This window comes from Podarcis gaigeae (assembly GCF_964106915.1).
Source record: "Podarcis gaigeae genome assembly, chromosome: 5".
Lineage (NCBI taxonomy): Eukaryota > Metazoa > Chordata > Lepidosauria > Squamata > Lacertidae > Podarcis > Podarcis gaigeae.
The window spans coordinates 43,863,830-43,869,829 of record NC_139681.1 but is presented as its reverse complement, the minus strand read 5'-3'; the positions used below and the strand labels follow the sequence as shown (position 1 = coordinate 43,869,829).

Here is a 6,000-nt window from a genome sequence, read left to right as displayed (position 1 = left end):
CTCACATCCTAACTCAGCACACAAGTGTTGTTGTTGTTTATGTTTTATTTAAGTTTCAGGGATTAAGTTGAAGCTGGGCTCCTCACTGGAGCCGCAGCAGTGTCAGGGTTCTGTCTTGGAATCTGCCAAGTAACAACAAAAGGGCTGTCACATAGATGATTGAGCAAACTTGTCTTTTGCTGCTGCACAGGGGTAGGATCCAAAGAAGTGGGTTCAAGTTACAAGTAAAAAGAAGGATGAGACTCTGAAAGTGGTGGATTCTCCTTCATTAGAGGTTTTTTCAGCAAAGGGCTGTATAGCTACTTATCAAGGATTCCGTAGCAGTGAGTTTCCAATAGGTTTTACTTCCAAATTCTGGCAATTGCATTACCACTGAATAACCACATTCCATTCTTGTATGTCTAGGATTAAAGATAAAGATGACCAGTTCAAAAGGTGTGATTTCAAGTAAGCTTTAAGCCTAAAACCTCTTGACTGAGAAATAAGCCCTAAGTGGGGATGAGCAGAGAATTTTTTGGGGGGAGGGGGTGTCAAATAATTGACAAACTATCCTGGATTTCACAAGCACCAGTTTCTGTAAAACACACACACAACCCAATCTTCTTACCCTGCTCATAAGCATATTCTGTTGAAATCTGTGGAACTTGCTGTAGATGAAATGCTAGGCATGAAATAAGTACATGTATATAGCAAATATTTTGATGGCTTTCACCCATTTGCAAGCTGCAGTTTTTGGCATTTGTCAGAAGAGTTTTATTTGTGATTTAAAAAACAACCAGAAATGAAGTAAAGACTTCTTAAGTGGGTTTAAGCAAACTTTGCCCTTCAAGGAAGTTAGAATAATCTGCGTAAATGGATGTGCTTCTTTGCAGGACAGAGGGGTACATAAATACAATATGGAGATTAATAAAAAGGCGACAATCTTCTACAGGGTTTAGCTTGAGCAAATCAATGAAATGATATTGCTACAACAACAACTGATAGTGCACATGTCTACCCAAAAGTAAATCTCACTCAGTTAAATGGGTCTTATTCCCAGGAATGTAAAAGGTTGCAGTCGAACAGCCTCACAGCACCTTAAAGATGAACAAATATATTAAAGCTTTTGTGGTCTTGGGTGCAGTGGAATATAATGCCTTTACAACTGAAAACTTTTTCCAAGTCTTTCAAGGCAGCCCCACTGAAGTACACAGCACACCTAATGTGCATCTCAAAAGCTTTTGCTTTGTAGGTATTTTAATAGGCTAACCTGTGTTACAGTTACAGCCATCAACATCATCATTGACCAACATGGACAGCAGTTTAATAATATCTTCAGAAGCTGACTGAAAGTAGAAGTCCCTGAAAAGATATGATCTTGCAGGGAGAGCCCATGCATGTTACTTAGAAGTAAACCCCACTGAGTTAAATGATGTTTCCTTCAAAACAAATGTCAAGGATGGCAGCCAAGTAAATGTGCAAGTGTAAGCAAACTTACTCAGAAGTAAATCCTACCAGTGGCGTAGCGTGGGTTGTCAGCACCCGGGGCAAGGCAAGTAATTTGCGCCCCCTAACCCCCAGATGTTGCGCCCGGTGCAGCCGGCCCCCCCTGCACCCCCCACGCTACGCCACTGAATCCTACTAGTCTCAATGAGACTTACTAGCAATAGTGCCTACAACCGCAGCTTTACAGGCTTCCTAGATGTGTTTCCTCAGGTACAGTATTGAATTCCACTCCAATAAGATTTTATCCCCCGGTTAGCATATAGGAGATTTACGCCTTAATTTGTTGCCCACACACTTGAAATGTACTGATACAGTACATTATTGCTATTATTAAACATCCCCATTCTCTAGAAAGCGCAAAGACTATTCCATAAAGGGAATTTCGCCCATGATTTTTCACTGCGCTTTCCTTTGGGTAACGCGATCAGGGTCCTACGGCAAAGTAGAGGGCCCTGAAATAGCGATATTACTTCGGAGAAAGTGAACAAATCTCGCCGATCTCACTGGGCTCCACTCCCCAAAACAAGCGCTAAGGATCCTTTTCATGCGTTCGAGAGAGTTACAAGCGTCTCCCGGGCATCGCAATTCACGGCCATCGGCACAGCAAAGGGGGGACGAGCCCGCTTGTTTACGCGCCCGCAGCTCTGCGGCTCCTGTTTTTTCACACTATGCGACCAGGGGGCAGGTTCGCGTGTCGAGCACCCAAATAAATCCCCGCCGGTCGGCAAGTTTGTAAATAAAAACTCTTTTCTTTGGACAAACACAAAAGATCATCTTTGTGTCCGCCCAGGGAGCTGGGACAATAATTTATAGGAAGAATTTTGGGGATTTAATCGAGCGTCCAAAATTAATCCGCATCCCCGCTGAGGAGCCCTTTAATTGCTCGCTTCCTGAATGCTAACCTCTTTTGTGGGAGAGAAATGTAGAGAACAAGCCCTTGGCCGTCCAAGTGGCGAAACCGCATCGGAGGTGGGGCCCTTCAAAGTCGGTCTCACGCAAAGAAGCGCTCTGTCGCGAAAGGAGGACGAGGAGAATTGGCAGCGAGGGGGCAGGGAGGTGTCCCCTGCCTGCCTTGCGCCCCCTTCCTTGGGCGATCCACGGAAAGCCAATGTTTCCAAGTAAATGGATGTGTTGATCCTAAGCACGGCGCGATCCTGACCCTGTCTGCTCAGAAGTACACCCCGAGGAGGTCCATGGGACGTAATTCACCGTGTAGAATAAGGCAGCAGCCTTATTCAGCCCCACTGAGTGCTATTTAGCTACAACCCTTACAAGCCAACAAGAGCAGCCATGGCTTCTCTGTCCCAGAATCCTCAGAATCCTTTGTGGCATTTTGGTTGGCTGTAATAAAGTTATTGCTCAACTGGGCTGTTGCCATTTCCTCCCCTATAGGCCTTAGTCAGTGCGCATCGTAGGAAAGAAGGCTGCCTTTCTTTCACTGAGTACTTACTCCCCGCATTTATTCCTGTGGCATTTCTACCGGGCAAAGCAGACCGAGCATTGGAGCAACACCGGCCTATTGAATCAAAAGTAAATTCAAGCTTTTAAAATGGGACTTGCTGCGTCCCATTGGTTTGAAGCGGACTTTTGGAAATGCGCTCACTTCAGGTCTTGCTTTTTAAAGCCACAAAGGCGGCGTGAATGATCCCTTTCAAGTGGAGGGTGGGCTAGGGTGGGATCCCCGTCGATTTAAAGGCAGCTACCTCGGCTTAATAGACGGCGATTTGTCTTAGAAGGAAGCCGTCTGGACTCTGGAGCGAAGCAAGGAGTTAAGGCGCGTTCAGCCGGCACCGAGGTGATTCTAGATTCTTTTTTGATAAGCTTCCTTGTTTACTCGGAAACAAGTTCTGCCGAGTTCAAATCCAATCCTAAGTCATGTCTACTCAAGTCAGAAGTGCGTTCTACTGAGTTGAAAGGGACTTATTTCCTCCGTAGAGTCTGAATTAGACACTTAGCTTTTTAATTGCAAGTCACCCTGGTAATGCGTTTTGAGATAGAAAAATATTATTAATGTGTCTGAGATGGAAAAATATAAACAAATGAAATTCTGTTTTGTTTGTGGTGTGTTAGGAATTGGGCGGTTTAGGTTCTGGAATTTAGACTGCAATGCTATCACGCTTTCCCCCCAAAAGCAGCCCCGTTGATCTCGATTATATTTGCGACCAGACATTTATACGACTGCACTGCCTACCACGGTCGCTGTTTCCAAACTTACATGTTCGGGTGCAAAGAAATCCGCCTACCCTCCTATTTTCCGCTCTCAAGACTGGGCCTTCTCGCTCCCTCGGTCGCCTGTCACTTCCATAACCGTGGCTCGCAACAATGGCCCTAATTAAGGCAGGGCTGGGGAGAGAGAGAAAAGGGGCGGGGGGGGGACAAGAGTTCAGGTTAAGGCTGTTCTTTTGATGATGGCGCCTGGCCGGGAAGGCGGCTGACTTGGCGAGCGAAGGAGCCGGGCGCTCTCTTGACATCGCGCGATGCTAAACCCGCTTACTCGGAAGTAAGGCCCGCGGATGTCTGTGCGACCGACTTCCCTGACAGCGTAAATATAGAACTGCAGTCTAGGTAGTTGTGCCACATGTTGGCGCGTCGCTTGAAGTGGAATTTTTAAAGGACGGGTTTGTTTGCCTTTTTTTTTAAAGATTTCTTGCATAATCTGTTCAAGTGACCTGGACGCGTCGAGTTTCTAAAAATATCTTCTGTTTTGTAACACCTTCGTTGAAAGGGGGGGCTTCAATACACAAGCCTTTTCTGTGCCACTGAATTCCACCTGGGATGTTATGCGTTAGGATGCCAAGAGGAAAATGCCTGAACTCCAGTTTTTCACATTGCTGGAGTACATCAAGCTCTAGCAATATAAAGGCCGGACACCAGTATAGTAGTAGTAGTAAACAAGCCTCATTTAATTCAGCGGTGCTTAGTTCTGAGTAGAGATCTGCAGTACACTGCAATGTACATTTACCTAGACTCCTATATACAGCAATTTCCTGGATGCCTATTCATAGAAGCAAGTTCCATTGGGGCTCTCAGGATTTAGGATTACAGCTTTCTTTTGGAGTAAACGTGTATACATTCGGAGTGTGCCTAAGTTGCACACGTTTGTTGTCTTGGGCTCGCTGTTTGCATTCTTTAATATTCTAAGTGTGTAATGTATATAGGAGGCTTTTCGGTGACCGTGTGTGTTGCTGTTGCTACGATGGTACATGGGGATAAAGGCTTTGCAAGAAAACTTAAGGCATGCTTTTGCAAAGGCTTCTATGAACACAGGCTTGGCGGGCCGCGCCGTACGGCAGTCGGGCTATAGGCAGCATTTCTTCCTTTCCTTTTGTTTTAGAAGAGGGAGACAAAACATTTATCCTGAAATCAAAGGAAGTCAATAAAGCGAAACACCTCCTAATTGATTCCCACTGGCCCGCGTTGTCCTCGTCAGCAGGCCGGGGGAAAGCGAAATGGACAAGGAGGCCGCAAACAAGTCTGCCGCTGCCTGCGCAGAGACAATGGGCCCTGCCGGAGAGAGAGGACTCCTCCTGTGACAGGAGCGGGACCCGCTGACCCCGGACCCGGAGCCGCATTCTCGCCCTCGCGGAGGTGCCTCGAAGCCAAAGGCAAGCTCGAAGGTGGGGGCGGGAAGTCCCGAGGGACAGACAAGGACAGCGAGAGGGATTATTTCCTGATCAAGGCATGATTGAAATGACACACATGCATCCCTTGAGTTGTAGGGGCTGGCATTATTATTATTATTATTACACCCTATACCTGGTTCACAGAATAAAATCAAGATATAAAAAACACAAAATACATAATAAAAATAAAAACAACGCAATAGCCCCCCCAGCACATTTTGAAAGGGCATAGGGTGCTTCCACATAGCTGTTCATTTGGGGGGGGGGGAATCACGGATCCTTATGTGTGATGATTTTTCACAGCATCGCCATGACGTTTCTGGGGGCCATGTACCCCCATTTTAACCTGGATTCACCATCTCTGGAAAAAGCCGGTTACTTTTTGTTGCACCGACCCATTTGTAATATATGAATTTCCTGCGTGCAGCATTAAGACGCCTGCCCCCCATAACTTTTAAAACACCTTCCTTTGCCACCCCACAGGAACTATAAAGTTCCCCCCTCACAGAGTTACAATTCCCTGCAACCTTGGCAAACCACAGCTCCCTGGAAATGTGGTGTGTGTGCTTGAAATATGCTTTAACTTGATGGTGGGTAAAGGTAAAGGGTACACAACCTTAAAATACAAAAGATGGCAGGTGTGGCTTAGTGGCTAGATGTGGGAGAGGCCTGACATCAGTTCTTCACTCTGCCATGAAGCTTGCTGAGGAACCCCAAGAGGCTCACACGTCTTATCAGCCTAACCTACCTCACCATGGGGGAGGGGGAGAGGAGATGTACGCTGCCTTTCAGTTCCTTGGAGAAAAGGTAAAATAGAAATGTGATAAAGAATAATGAAATCAAACACTGTGAAGCCTTTCCTAAAGTAACAGTAGTTCTCTGGACTGGTTCA

General features: G+C 46.1%; 1 protein-coding gene and 1 long non-coding RNA gene across 5 annotated transcripts in view; one reads left to right on the top strand and one right to left on the bottom strand.

Moving 5' to 3' along the window:
• Nucleotides 1–729: 729 nt before the first annotated feature.
• LOC310845700 lies at nt 730–2,875 on the bottom strand. The gene is made up of 2 exons (XR_014564916.1): nt 2,388–2,875; nt 730–1,076 (listed from the first exon to the last, which is right to left on the bottom strand). It is a non-coding gene; the product is annotated as an uncharacterized lncRNA (long non-coding RNA).
• Nucleotide 2,876: 1 nt separating this feature from the next.
• PTPRE (protein tyrosine phosphatase receptor type E) overlaps nt 2,877–6,000 on the top strand; it is a 175,980-nt gene continuing 172,856 nt past the window's right edge. For all 4 annotated transcript variants that reach the window (XM_083741028.1, XM_083741027.1, XM_083741026.1 and 1 more), the window contains exon 1: nt 2,877–3,280. The gene's annotated coding sequence lies outside the window, so the exon portion shown is untranslated. The remainder of the gene's footprint in view (nt 3,281–6,000) is intronic.